General features: G+C 42.6%; 1 protein-coding gene across 3 annotated transcripts in view; it reads left to right on the top strand.

The window, feature by feature from the left end:
* Positions 1-1,560: 1,560 nt before the first annotated feature.
* Positions 1,561-14,850, top strand: part of LOC138741453 (S100P-binding protein-like) — a 70,311-nt gene continuing 57,021 nt past the window's right edge. The window contains exon 1 of one of the 3 annotated variants that reach the window (XM_069895589.1): positions 1,561-1,815. The gene's annotated coding sequence lies outside the window, so the exon portion shown is untranslated. Of the gene's footprint in view, positions 1,816-3,528; positions 3,900-12,767; positions 12,967-14,850 lie in introns of those variants that run through there. The other 2 variants (XM_069895587.1, XM_069895588.1) reach the window with 2 other exon arrangements.

Raw genomic sequence — 14,850 nt, 5'->3', positions numbered from 1 at the left:
ACCTTGATTTCGACTCAGTCTGGTGTCTGACTCACTCATTCATGAACAAAGCAGACCTAACATGAGACATCCTTTGCCCTTTTGTCTGTCAGTCAGGGCCTTAATGACCTTAATCACAAACTCTCTGCCGTCAGTGGCCCTGGATTTTCTGTTAGCAAAACAGAGTGGCACGTGTGCCATTGTTGGTTCTGAATATGGGTCGTATGTTCCCAATGTATCCACTAATATTTCTGTTATTGTTTAGCATGTTTCAAAGTCTGTTCGTGAGCTCCAGCGTCTGGGTATTGTGGCCCACAAGGATAGTTTGAGCCTTGGTTGGAATCTTTTTTCATGGTTAACTGGTACATTTGGGGGGGTTGGGCCACAATATTCTCCGTTGGTTGCTCGCATTATTGCTTATTTTTGTGATATTGTAGCTTTGATTTCTCTTTTATGCTCCTTCTGTACTCTTAGGTCTCGTAAGTGACAGACTGTCACCAAGGGGTGGCAGCAATTGGATTTGTAATGTCGAGGACGTTTTGGAGGATTTAAACCATATTTTTTGCTTCTGCAAGGCTGAGAATCAGTAACCTGCTTGAGACTCAGCAGACATAAGCTAAATTCTACCATGGGGCCCAGAGATGCAGTTATCTGACAAAAAGACATCTGTGTACCAAGAACATTTAATCTTCCTGCTTGTTAGTATATTGGTCACAGACTGTCAGACAGCGACCTAACCTTGAAGCAAAATAAACCATTGTATTCAAAATGATAAGCTAGAAAGTTGTGTTATTCGATAGAAGCCTCGGCATGCTAGCTTGCTTGCTTATCTTTCTTTTTGTGCTGGGAATAGGTGCTTGGGTAAGCAATTTTTTGGGTAATATAAGCCATGGTCCCGCTGCTGAAGTTTGAGACTCTCCGAGAGGTGGCAACATCTCTCAGCAAGAAGAAAAACTTCTAGAATCCAGCCAACATCCTGGTCGGGGGAGGTAGAGAAGCTGCTACCAGCGCCCCGACAACCTACTACAAGTGTGCAGTCGTTGCCTTGCCTCAGCAGTTGGGACCAGTCCAGGTGTTGATAAGTATAATTGGGAAGAGCTTACACATTGTAGCTTGATATTAGCTTTAGAATTTGTAATAAAGATTTGTATAAACTGAAGTGCTCTCAGCGTGTGTGTCTATTTTCTTTCGGTAGCTCAAACACTGTGACCAATCTAAAATGAACAAAGTGAGAGGTACAAGTTTACCCAGGACAGTACCTCAGTTTTAAATGGCTGCCCTATTATCTTATTAATTATGCCCCCATCATCTCCATCCAGGCCTATGACCCAGCAGCAGACAACAAATAATGTAACTATCATGTTTGTTCTATGAAGTTGGAAACCTGAATCAATACGTGAACTGTTGGATTGGACATTTACATCAGCATCTGAAATAAGAGATATCCAGGGAATGTTCCAGTGGCTATTCCTTGTTTGGTCACAAGCAGTGAGTAACACAAACAAGTCACAATTTTGGTTTCACTTATGATCTCTGAAGTTTCATTTTCTTTTCACGGAAGTTCAGTAAAGTACAGTGGAACTGAAGGTGATCTTAATTCATTCTAGTTTCTGTTCTGATTCTTGAATGCTTTTACTATAATTGTAACCAGTTTTTAATGTTTGATGCCATGAGCAAGTGGAATCAGCTGTCATCCAATTTAACAGAATCTACCCATAAACGTTATTTTTTTTTTACCAAGTTAATTGACCGTGGAACTGTTCCAGCAAGGGTTGAAAGGACTTACCTTTTGCAGGAAGATATTTGGTGCATTTTCGTTAAAAAGAATAACAGCTGGTAAGATAAACAGTTCTGTGGAGTGCATCAATTGTTTGGGACTACTCAAGGCTTGCCTGATCACATTTGAAAGGACATAAAAGATGTTCTTATGGGACTAATTATTGGTCTTTTCTTATGGGAGATGGGGAAAGTAAAATAAAGAATTATTTAGGATTAGTGTAAATGAGAGGTAGACAGTCAGAGTTACTCAGTTAGTGTGAGGGCCCGATTTCAATGTTCTATTCTGGGTCTTTGTTCAGATTTGACGTTTATGGTTCACAAGCAACTTGTGGATTGGCTAATACCTTGAAAAGAGTGGAAGTGAGTGGAATGTGGGGCACATTTAAAAGAAAACCAGGGAAGCGGAGGGCTGGTGCAGAGCACAAGAATATGGGGAGAACGCCTCCCATTTGAGAAGGTGAAGCAAAGGAGATTACCCTACAGGACGGTGACCATGGTGGTAGACCAGTGAGGGGCTTTCCGGATGAAGAACACAGAGGTGGTGGGCTGTTGGCAACTTGAGGCAAGGGTCCCACGCAAGATGTGGACTGCTGGCGACTTGTGGTCAAATGACTCACTCCAGGATATGGGCTGCTGGAGACTGGCTCGACACTGGCTGAAGGGGTACCAGGTATCGGAACTGGGATGGTAGAGGGAACCGAGGGCAAAGGGGGCTCCTGTGGGGCCTTGGGCACTGGAGGCTTCCTAATCATGTCTGATTAGACATGATCCAACCTCTGTTTGGATCTGGATCTCAGGTTGCCAATGGTTTGGACTGAAGTCCATATGGCTGCAGAGGCTGTGGGAACACTGTTGGTGAATCCATGAACGCTCAATGACTAAGAAGGGACTTTCTTTTGCTTCTCTTTCTCTTACTGCAATGGGTGCCAGGCAATTTCTACTCTTGGCAAATCTTTGACTGCCTAATGGAAAACTAAATGCAATTTCATGTAATATTACATCTGTTTTATTTCATGACAATAAAATAAACTTGAAATTTTGAATGGATCAATCTTAAGACAGTCAAGATGGAGTGTAACGACTACTTTCCTTAAAAAAGCCACTGGAGGCTAAGTGGGCTCTGTACTTTGGTGCATTCAAGGAATTCGGATTGAAGTCCAGATGAGTTTTAAACGGATTATTAATTAACACAAAAGACTTGTAACATTTGTGGTTCTTGAACTTGGTAAATGAAATATTTCTGATAATATTGTAATGTGCTTGCTAACAATAATTACACAATTATAAATAACAATCACAGTACATTCCAATATTATGTAGATTTTCTTTCTTCTTTCTTCATAAGGCCAGAGGGTACCAGGACATAGCCTTGAAAAAGAGTGATCCTTACCACCACTCTGGACCAGTTACGCCTGTAGTCTGTGTAGTGAGCAAGGGGCAAGGTCCTAACAACAGAATAAAGTAAGTTCTGGACTTGTCAAAGTTCCTCTGTCTCCTGTAGAAGGCAGACTTTGTTGATGGTTCTGTTCAGAAAGCTGGTTTTGGTCTTGATCAGATCCTGACATTCAAGTCCCTTTTTGTCCAGAATGGTCTCAACAATTTTTCCAGTTTCTTCTTTTTTTGTGGTATTACGACCTCCCATTTTACTAAAATGGGATGATCACTGTAAAGTATAGTACAGACAGGAGGAACTGAATGGTCACAGTTAACATTTAACATCTGACACAAATGCCATCACAACTCGAGTCACAGCCCAGTGACAATTTGATACATTGGAAGAACTGAGGGAAGGCTGGTGACAGTCTGTTCCAGATTCGATGCATTTGCACAGATATTGTGATTTTGCAAAGGGAAAACCATTCAGACTAACATAAACAGCTTTTTGAAGCAGCTCTTTCGTGGAATTTGGAGCAAAACCTGCTCTGTGAATGACTGGGTCTTTTCGGTGGATTGACCTATGCCGGGAGGGTCTTTTGAGAAGCAAAGAGCTTCATTTTCATTGTGACTAACAGTGAAGGTCACTTGGAGAGACCGGTGCCAGAGTCTTGGAAGCTTTGTCGAGGCTGCCCAGTTCGAGTCTCGCCTGCAAAAGGACCAGGAGTGTTGTGACCACAGCTTGTGTGGTTGGGCATTTTTCGAAGGTAACACAAGAAGAATTCGTGAGTCTGTATCACCCACAACTCCAGTCTTCCCATCAGTTCAACATTAGTTCTGGGCATCAAATTTCAAAGGCCTGCGCTGCTACACTGAACTGAAAAGACTGAACTTTGTCCTTTATCTGGACATCTAAAATCCTGAAAGATCCAAAGTCCGGCAAGTGGGGATCGGCAGTCAGGGGAGGTGGCCGAGGGACTGGTGGCCAGGGGAGAGTGCTGGGCGGCCGGGGGAGACTGCCGGGCGGCCGAGGGACCGGCGGTCGGGAGAGACGGCTGAGGGACCGGCGGTCGGGGGAGACAGCCAGGGGACCACGGATGGGGGAGGCGGCCGGGCGGCTGAGGAAGCGCGGTTGGGGGAGACGTCTGGGCAGCCAAGGTACTGCTGTTGGGGGAGACATCTGGAAGGGGGTGGGGGGTGGATACGGCAGAACAATTTGGGTGGGTTTTCCGAAATCCGGAAAAATCCGAAATTCGGAACACACTGTCCCCCAAGGGTTCCGGATAAAGGATCATGTACCTGTAGTAACTTTCTAGATTTTGGCATGGACTGTAATGGTTTGGGTATATCACACACATACACTAGTACACCTGTGCATAGTTGGGGATAGATTTAGTGTTAAAGATAGTTTAAAAGTTAAGATTATAGTTTAAGAGTTAGAAATAAAATTAGTGTTTTAAAATTAAACACTATCTGGTTCATTGTCTATTGCTGCGCTCGTTACGTGTGGTCCATAACTGTAGATATGCAGCATTCTGGGATGCTTTCAACCACATACATTACTGCTGATGCAGGCAGCCAAACCATACGCCCTTTCCTTTTAGGAAAGCCATCTTCTCACTATGTGGACCCATCTCCAAAGCATGTCCACCTCCACAGAACAAGCAGCTCTTCGTAGCAGGCAAACTCTCCTCTTCCTTAGTTCGTTCATCGTTTTCCTGATCTGCAGCTGTCACAGTGGTGGCCAAGGTACTTCCTTTCATTCTTGGATAAGACTGTGACTTGGACCTCCTACACCTTCGCTCATTATTGGAGTGTCTTTGATATCTCCAAATACCAGAACTGTTAAAATCTCTACTTGCCTTTCAAGGAAATCTGCCATATCCTTAAAGGTAGCTCTTTGATTGTGTTCTGCCTGGAACTTGCAGGCCACAGTTCTCCATATATCCCTCAGCCAGTAGGGCAACTTCCTTATGATGACTAGCATATTAGCAGGCATGTCCAGCTCAAGCATGTAGTTGATATCTTCTATGGCATTGCAACACCCTCTTAGTGGAGCCTTTGTGTCATCTGGTTTTATTGATGACCATGAAAGAACCTTCTCCTTATAAGCTGTAGCGAATCCTCTGTCCGAGGCCATATGTAGGCAACTCCTTGGCTGTCCTATTGTGCACTGTTCCAGATAATAGAGATAATCTCTGGAGTTTTTGTTCTTACTTTCAATACTGAGTTCAAAAGATTTACTGAACACTTGGTACTGATGCGGGTCACAATCAAATACCTGAATCTCCTTCTTGGGCATGGAAGTGAGATATTGTAACTGAATTAATAATGCAGTGATTTCATTTTGCCTTTCCATGGCTCCACTGTTGCTGGAGATGTCACATGTGCATGTTCACCCAGATTTCTGCTGCTTGACTGGAATGTCAAGGGAGCTGAGGTGAGAGATTGGAATTGAGCTACAGCTCAGTCTGCGGTTGTTATTGTTGGTGTTTGTGGATGGGTAACACCATGCTTTGGGAGGATTTGTCCATGTGTAACTGTGGTACAAAAGGATCTGCCTTAACATTAAATGTTTTATTTTCCTGTTGTCCTTTCTCGAGATATGACTCCATACCATCGAGCACTTTAGGTAAGTTAGGACGAACACTGGAGAATCCTTGTACCCTCACTTTGGCCCAAGTAGCAGCAATATTTGCTTCCAGCTCCAGCTGCTCCTTTTCCCTCCTTAGCTGCTCTAAGGTCAACTCAAGGATAGTCAGCATGGCTTTGTGCCTCACGTCTAATTGAGTCTTGTGAGGAGTTAACAAATTGATAAGGGTAGAGTGGTAGATGTGGTCTACATGGATTTTAGCAAAGCATTTGACAAGGTCCCCCACAAGAGACTCATCCAGAAGGTCAAGAGGCATGGGATCAGTGGAACCTTGGCTGTGTGGATAAAAAGAATTGGCTTGCAGGAAGAAAGCAGAGAGTAGTAGTGGAAGGAAAGTATTCTGCCTGGAGGCCAGTGACTAGTGGAGTGCCGCAGGGATCTATTCTGGGACCCCTGCTCATTGTGATTTTTTAAAAAATAAATGACTTGGTTGACGAGGTGGATGAATGGGTCAGTAAGTTTGCGGACAACATGAAGGTTGTGAGGAGTTGTAGATGGAGCTGAAGGCTGTTGAAGGTTACAAAAGGATATAGACAGGATGCAGAGATGGGCAGAAAAGTGGCAGATGGATTTTGATCTGGCTAAGTGTGAGGTGATGCAGTTTGGAAGGACTAACCAGAAAGCTGAGAACAGTATGTTATATCGTATGATGTCATACAGTGATATTTTTCCTCTTTTTGATTATCTACTCTCCTCATGTATGGTTTAGCTATAATATGATTAATAAAAAGATTGAAAATTTAAAAAATAGATATCATTGGAATTGTGCCTAGCCCCACAGTCATGAGTGTATGGTGAGTAGAGCAGTGGGCTAAGCACGCATCCTTGGGGTGCGCCTATGTTAATAATCATTGAGGAGGAGACGTTGCTTCCAATTCATGCTGACTGGTCTTCCCATGAGAAAGTCAAGGATCCAGTAGCAGAGTGAGATACAGAGGCCTAGAGTTTGTAGCTTCTAGTCCAGCACTGAGGCGTTGAAGGCCGAACTGTAGTCGATAAAGAGTATGTATGAGTTGCTGTTTTTGAGGTTCTAGAGCTGAGTGGAGAGCTAGCGATATTGCATCTGCTGTGGAGTGATTATGACAATAGGGGAATTGCAATGGCTCCAGACCTTTGCTTAAATACATGTTAATTCTGGCCATGACCAGCTTTTCAATGCATTTTATTATAGTAGATGTTAGCATTTCTAGCCATAGTCGTGGAGGCAGCTCACACTACTCCTCTTGAGCACCCGGTTGATTGATACCCTTCTGAACATGTGGGAACCTCTGACTGAGAGGTTGAAAATGTCCGTGAACACTTCAGCTAGTTGGTTGGTGCAGATGTTCAGTATCCTGCCAGATATGCCGTCAGGGCCTGACACCTTGTGAGGGTTCACCCTCTTGAATGATGTTCTAACATCTTCCTCAAAGACAGATATCCCTTTGCAGGGATTCTAGTAGGCACTGTTTAGTTCTTCTCAAATGGGCTTACTTATCATGTTTTGGGCTTTGTTTTGGGCATCCTTGTAGTGAATGACTAGATAAAGGAGGAGGAGTCTACAAAACCGATATTTAACTAGGAATGGCATGATAATACTTATATACGCATGTCCTTAATGTTTGATGAAACTATGAATGAGTCCGGCTGTTGGACCTGTATCCATATACCAACCTATAGTGGTCAAGGAAATCCTATGGTAGCAATACCCTTTAATCATACAGAACATCTATCATGGAGATGGCACTGCAGCTGGACTCTGAGGGTTATAACAGCTAGGATTAAGGAAAATACACAAATTCATATTACAAATTCTAAAGTTTAATGTACTCTAGGCAACTCCATAAAATCAATCTGTATACACTCAAACGGTTCTGTAGGCATTCATGTCCTACCCAGAGGGGATTCATTGCTTTACTGGGATTATTTTTCTGACAGATAATTCTTTCCTGTGCCTTTCTTTGTGTCTCTTTTCTCAGACTAGGGTGCCACCACGTTTGTAGAGCCACTCCTATCATTCCCTCTTTACCTAATGTGTCATTGCATGTATATAATTAAGCGACACAGGTAAAATACATCAGGTGCACAGACTTGTCCAGCTGGGGTGGTCCATAACTGAGTGTTGGGATTTCTGATGTACCCCTGATGTTTCTATAGTTCAATTCGGGACCGGTCAATTCAACAGATGTTTGTCTCCATTTGAATAGATGGTAATGGGTCAATGGATAGAGCAGTTTTTGAGGGTGACATCTGCATGGGCATTCCCACTGTCAAATTACGGTATTGCGGGGCCTGTAGCAAATATTTTAAAAGGGTCCTAAATTGTGCCGGCTGGCTCATGTGTGGTGAGGGGGGGAAGCACTTACAATGAAATTGCACCCCTCCCCTCTCCTGCCTTCTCCCCTCCTTCCCTCTCCTATCTCCCCTCCTCTGCCCTCCACTCCCCTGGCCTATTAAAACTTGTTTTGCTAAAACAATACTTACAGTGGCTGGTGGCATGCAGGATCAATGGCAGTCTTCATTACCCATAATCCCCTACACAGCTGGAACCACTGTGTGTTTCCCTGGTGCTGAGAATGGCAGAGCAGTTCCAGCTGTGTAGGATATTATGGATGACCAAGACGGCCATTGCCCCCACATTGAGCCATCACTGTGAAATTGTCTGTGTTAATAACTCCGATTAAATTTAAAGTTAGTGACCTTAGCCAATTATCACCTTTAAATGGGGTTATTAATACAGACTATCAATGGAATCTGAAAACAAATGCAAAAAGATCAGCAGAGGCCTTTGAAATTACAGGGCCTGTAGCATTTGCTACTCTCGCTACTACGTTAATCTGGCCCTGGGCATTCCCCAGGGAAATGGGGTCTTGGGCTATAGTGTGTGCACATCACATTTAATTATTGCCAGGTGGAAAGACTGGGACAGAGAAGCCAGCAGGATCGACACAAACGTGGCATTTTAAATTGGGGCACCCGAGGAGGTCAAGAATCCACAATGCTGCCTCAACACACCAATATCATGGACAGTTCCAAATGCGTCTCGTGAGTCCATGTAAATGTTAAGGGGTATATCCTTTCCTTTAATGCAGACGCAGGTTAGAGCAAAGAGTTCAGCTTGTTGTGCAGAGAGGGGTGACGGAAGGCTGCCACTATAGAGGGAATGGCATGTGTGATCTATTTTCTGGCACCAGCAGCCGATCCATTTCTTCTTCCCAGAAAAGCTGACCCATATCTTCTGGTGGCTCTGGTTCAGGTACGTGCATCCCTGCTTCTTAATCAAAGCTCATTTTCTCTGTCTGTGAGCATTTTTCAGTACGGCACCTCCTTGCTCTCTTCGTTTATTTGCTGCAGGGTAAAATCACCCATGTACCACTGATCGGCCTCTCCTCATTGCCTAATCTTGTTGTTAGTACTGCTGACAATTGTCGATATTGCTTTTGCTATTTTGGGTGCAAGTAACACATTTGTTGCCCTGGGGCCCCCCATCACTTTTATCTAATGTTTGTCCAGTTTTGTTGCACGTCTGCTCATCCAAATTACAATTTATCCAGACCTTATCTGCCACCAATCAAATTTTAAATTTAACCCAGACTCTGCTTACTTCATAAGTATTCCAAAAGAACCCTGTAGTACTACTGTAATCTTCCAAATAAATTTATTCTATACAAACTCTTATCCAAAATGAACACTTATTGTTCCAAATGAACCTTGGACGAGGGACCACTGTGCTCCCAGAGGCCAACGTAGGAGTCAGACATGAGGGAATGAAGGTGCCTCCCGAATGTGGTCTGCCGCTTACTCAGTCCAGAGGTACCCAGGTGTCCCAGCAAGATCCTGCCGACTACACCAATATTGAAGTTGACCTGCGATGTAATAAAACAAACAACAGCAGAACCACAGTGCGTAGATAATTTCTTTATTGTATTAAGCTAGCGGGAGTGAGAAATACAAAGAAAGAGTAAACAGCGTAACTCGTGCTTTGCACAGATCCCCACTCAGAATACACAGTGTCCTTGTACAACTTATATAATCCCTTAGACATATGCCATTAAAGGCTCAGTGGTAATCGAATGTGTTTGCTACTTCTATCCTTTGCAGCTTCTTCTGTTCTTCACAGTTTCTGTGACTTACAACCCAGCAACTTTTTGATACACCATACCTGTTGCTTAATACTCTTGTTCCATTCTACTCATGCATCTGTGGACTGCTTAATCTACTACAGCATTAACTCTTTGTTGGCCTACTTACTGCAGCAGAAGCCCCCTTTCAATAATTCTTTATCAAGTGGCTGAGACATGGGATTAGTGTGAGCCCAGGGTAGGTTGGAGGAGATGTACATGGGACTCTGCCTCAGCTGCAAGGTCTGCTTGTGGTTCTGGGTGGAGGTGATGGGGGAGATTTAGGGATAAATATTGCACTGATTGTGGTTGCAGAGAAATGGCCTAAGATGGTGGAAGAAATGATGGCGAGGGAAGAGCAGACCAGGGAGCCCCTGAGAGAGTGGTAGATGGAGGAGAACTGATTGGAGCTATGTTCCTGAAAGAAGCAGAAGGCCCTGAGACCTTCCTGATGGGAAATGTATGTGTGTGGGTTGCATATCCATGGTAAAACAGGTTAGTCTACTTCCATGTTCCTCTCTCAAGCTGGTCGTACAGGTTCTTTCTTGAAATTTCTTCAGGGGATGAAGTGATATCTGATCTCACTGTGATGTGCACTGTACTCTGTGATGTCAGCATTTGAATTTACCCATTCAGCAGACTAGGTCTTCATGTGGCTGTAGAGCTCGTCGAAAGAACCAAAGACTTGTTGATCCAAACCAAGGCTTTTATTAGCAAAAGACCGGAGCTCTTCACAGGTGGCCGACCAGTCCGGAATGATCCGACCTGGCTAGGGACACAACCCTTTAAGGCCCAAACAATAGGTGTGGCTTAGCTCTCAGCCAATCGCTGTAAGCACAGTCTAGATACAGTAACTATATACACTATGTACATTGGTGATAGATCTGTACTATCACAGTGGCAAAATCCCTTTGGCTTTTGGTGAAAATGTTAATGGACTAGAATGTAATAAACAAAATTTCCATATGTCTAAGAATGAGTGTTAGTGATGTTTGTTGGTAGAGGGTGTTGTAATTCACCAGGGAGTTGCAAACAGCTTCTCTTTTTCTGGGTTTTGGAGTACCATGGAGCCTGGCAGCCATTTCAGGTCACATGTGGTCATCTCCAGCTGCACAGCTGGTAACCATTTATCAGGTCCTACTGCTAAGATGCTGGCAACTGGCGTTTCCAGTCGGAGCTTTGGAAAGACAAGAATTCCGTTCTCACTGGATACAACTTTGAAGGGCAAAGCATTTCTGCAGTTTCTTGAGAGAATGTTCAAAGGAGTTGATTCAAGGTCTCTTACTGTCATGTAAGAATACAAAAAATGTAAAATGCACAATATACTTCAACATTTGCCTGCTGTAAAGGCAAAGATTTGCCATTTGGCAAATCAATTCTTTTAATCTATATTATATCTAGAGAGAAATCTTCATGGCGTGCAGTTCAGTAAACAATTATGACTATTGGCTAATCTCCAAACTATCCCAAGCCAGGGATAAGAGAACTGACGATAACTGGTTTGCGTTTAAAGAACAAGGTGCTGTAGCACACTTGAGGGAGGGGCCTGAGAATGAGGCTCAGTGGCTGTGCCCAACAGCTCAAACTGTAAAAGTACAGATTTACCTTTGAACAATTACTACCTACTTTGCATCAATGTTACTGTATCCGTTAAGCTGTTCATTCAGCTTACATATTCTCGACAAGATCAACAGGGTAAGACAGACCTTTTAAAATTCTAAATGTTTCTGTCTGATCTTTCAGTCCACAATGTTTTAATTGTTCTAATTTCAAAGCAAAGCTGTTCAGATGTTTCAACCAACTGCAATCACTCCTAAAGAGTGATTCTTTAACCTAACTGTCCACTCATGTTCTTTGGCTTGGCTTCGCGGACGAAGATTTATGGAGGGGGTAAAAAGTCCACGTCAGCTGCAGGCTCGTTTGTGGCTGACAAGTCCGATGCGGGACAGGCAGGCACGGTTGCAGCGGCTGCAGGGGAAAATTGGTTGGTTTTTCCTCCTTTGCCTTTTTTCAGTGAGGTGGGCTCTGCGGTCTTCTTCAAAGGAGGTTGCTGCCCGCCAAACTGTGAGGCGCCAAGATCCACTCATAGATTTACTCAAATTGCCATCCAATTGTGATGTGGAGTGTGAAGGTCTGGCTTCTTCAATTATGTCATAGATTAAATTGTCATGCTAAATGACAACGTGCTGATGCAATATCACTTGACAAAATCCAAGTGTCTTGCTGCCATAACAACATTTAAGGTGGATTTCCATGTTAAATGAGTTGGGGGCAGGGAGTTGGGATGCTGGGCTATGTTGAGTTTATTTGTTTTTACCAATTAAATAAATGCATACATTTATAACCAGAGTCATTTCAAAAGATCATGAATTTTCTGTCTCTAAATTCTATTTTCCAATCTTTCATCAATTTAAGAACAAAGCAGTTGACCACTCAATTCCATGAGTCAGTTCCATTATCACTTGGACAGTAGAAATCTTACTAGTTTTATTATAGCTGACAGAGTTAGCGGTTTGCATGCTATTAGAGCGCCAGTGGCCTGCGTTCAAATTTGATGCTGCCCTTAAAGAGTGTGTCTGTTCTCCCCATGTCTGGGTGGGGTTTCTCTGGGTGCTCCAGTTTCCTCCCACATTCCAAAGTCGTACAGGGTTAGTAGATTAATTGGTCACATGGGTGCATTTCGGTGTCGCAGGCTTATGAGCTGGAAAGGACTGTTACCGTGGTGTATCTCAATTAGATTATCCAATCTGACCCAGATTTGGCAAGCATTATCACAAATCATTCCCCACAATATTACTAATAACTACGGCACCATAGGGGGATTTTAAAAAATCATTTGAACTTTCCCTGCTTTCCAAGGCTAAGCACTGCCTTGTCCTTTTTCTCTTCACTTACACCTCAAACAACCTATGCAGGGATTCATTCATCCCGTCACAAAGCACAATGATTCATGCAGCCGGTTGCAGTGTCCTCGCTTGGCTCTGGGTGCAGGACCCTGCTCTGCCTTTGACCCTCTCGAGGGAGTGAGCGAGGAAAAGGGGGAGCTGAATCTTAGGCCATTAACTCATTGTTGACTGTGATGTAGGTTGCTCGGATACTGTATGTCAAAGGATTTCTGAATCAAAGGCAAAAGGTTTTTAAATTTCAGGGAGTTTTTCATTCACTGTATCAATCAACTTGCTAAAAAGTCTGTGGATGTGAAGGGAGCAGCAGTGACAACCCAAGAAAGAATCTTGAGTATTTACCATCAGAGATTTGTTTCTAAAACTCTACTGAAAATTAGTTATGAATATTCTGATTTTAACAACTAACTTGATTATTTTTATTGTCTACTGTCACTATTTTGTCGATATTTGCCACTTTGATCAGTTTGGAAGTTTATAGGCCCTTTTATAGTGAAAATTAGCGATTTGTAAAGACAGGTTTCATCTGCCTTAAAGTCGCTCCACTATTGTCCTGAATGGACAATAAGTCACAGACACAGACTGACTTTGACTTTTTCTTGTACGATGTTTATTTATTTTGTAAGGTGCTTTATATCAATGTTTCCACTGCAACGCTGCCGCAAAACAACAAATCTCGTGACATATTCATGACAATAAATTCTGACTCTGTATCGGGCCATTGAGGCCTGTGCCGTCCAATTACACTCAATTAAGCTACAACCCCGTAGGTTTCGGAGGGTGGGAGGAAACCGGAACACCCAGGGAAAACCCAAGCAGGTCACAGGGGAGAACAAGTAAGCAGTGCCTGATTTGAACCTGAGTTCCTGGCACTGTAATAGCGTCGGGCTAACCTCTTTGATAACCGTGGCACCCACATATTTGGGAATATAAGATGAGGGTGAAAGTGCTTCATGTAAAAATGGGGTGTTGTGCAGTTTACAAAATGTAATCAACTGTATGTGTTCAACTCTGGGATTTATGAATTTTTAAAAATTTTTCAAGCTCTTTGGCAATCTGTCTTTAAAAAAATGAGTCACTCAGCTAACATCTCCATGTTGGGTGAGTTTGATTTTATGTTTCTTGTTTTGTTGTTCTATTTTTAGAAGTTCTGAATGGGAATATTTGATTATTCCCATCAGAGTCGCTGGGGTAAGGTGCCATCTTATTTCAGGGCAAGATTTCAAATTCAATGGAAAACTGTTATTCCTGCAGGCATGTTTTGATCAGAAAGATTTTAACTGGTTTGCAATTCAACTTTCACATTTTATCTTTCTGGTAGGGAATGTTTCTTGGAAACTATTGATGAAAATGGCTTGTTTTGTTTTTCTATTTCCACTTTTGAGCAGAGTTCAGCTCATACACTTCAATAAAACTCAATAATCTCGCGTCATGGATTTTTGTGGTGCCAGATTATTAGAAATTTGGATTGGTGGATTATAGAACATAGACCAGGGGTGTCAAACTAAAATACACAGAGGGCCAAAATTAAAAACTTGGACTAAGTCGTGGGCCAAACTAAATATTTATTGAAAATTTTCAACAACATCTGCATGTTTTCTCTTCTTTCAACATATGTAATGTTAAACTTTTTCTTATTAAAATAAATGTTTAATAATAGTTTGGGTTAAACTCTTTCCAGAAGAAGCATTAACAAATGAGAACTAAAATATTCAATAATAATATTTCTCTATAGCCTTTAAGCTCCTTTTAAATGTTTTTCTTCACAAGCCAACAAGTCAAAAAAATCACAACTTGCTTCAATGAAAATCCAATCTTTCAACTATGAACAGTCCAAAGTTAACCAAGAAAATATTAATCCAAACTTAGCTTGCTACACTGTGATTTACTCTGATGCACCTGGGTCTAAACCAGATACTTGGCATCTCTTCTTAGATGCAAGTTCATCAAACTCTGGGGTCAGAGTTTGTATCCCCCCCTGTCTTGAAAGGTCCTGTTTTCTGTCTTTCGTTTGGCCATTTTTCGTAAGGGGTTTATTACATGTGAGTTAGGTGACAGGTTA

Source organism: Narcine bancroftii, chromosome 8 (assembly GCF_036971445.1).
Source record: "Narcine bancroftii isolate sNarBan1 chromosome 8, sNarBan1.hap1, whole genome shotgun sequence".
NCBI classification, from domain to species: Eukaryota; Metazoa; Chordata; class Chondrichthyes; order Torpediniformes; family Narcinidae; genus Narcine; species Narcine bancroftii.
The sequence above is the reverse complement of the archived record's forward strand: the minus strand, read 5'-3'. Positions and strand labels throughout refer to the sequence as shown.